Here is a 643-nt window from a genome sequence, read left to right on the forward strand (position 1 = left end):
TGGGTTGACCTCACCCTTGATGTGTTATATCACCTCCTTGAAATCATTTTCCTTGTGCAATACAGCATTCACTCTCCTTATCTGCAACAATTAATTCCTCCTCGTGCATCTGATCTTCCCTTTGCAACACACTTTCCCTTTAGCAATACAATTTCCCCTTTGCAACACACTTTCCCCTTTGCAGTACACTTTTCACCCTGCACAACACATTTTCCCCTTCGCAACATACCTTCCACTTTGCAACGCACTTTCCTCTTTGCAACACACTTTCCGTCTTGCAACACACTTTCCCCTGTGCAGTATACGTTCCCCTTTGCAATACACTTTCCCCTCTCCAACATACTTTCCGCCTTGCAACACACATTCCCCTGTGCAGTATACGTTCCCCTTTGCAATACACTTTCCCCTGTGCAGTATACGTTCCCCTTTGCAATACACTTTCCCCTCTCCAACATACTTTCCGCCTTGCAGCACACATTCCCCTGTGCAGTATACGTTCCCCTTTGCAACACACATTCCCCTGTACAGTATACGTTCCCTTTTGCAATACACTTTCCTTGCATATCCACTGTCTGGTCGCCACCCCACCCCCACTCGCCTCACCCAGCGTAGCTCAGCTTTCTTTTTTATCTTTACACCCAAC

The sequence above is a fragment of the Penaeus monodon genome, chromosome 23, assembly GCF_015228065.2.
Source record: "Penaeus monodon isolate SGIC_2016 chromosome 23, NSTDA_Pmon_1, whole genome shotgun sequence".
NCBI classification, from domain to species: domain Eukaryota; kingdom Metazoa; phylum Arthropoda; class Malacostraca; order Decapoda; family Penaeidae; genus Penaeus; species Penaeus monodon.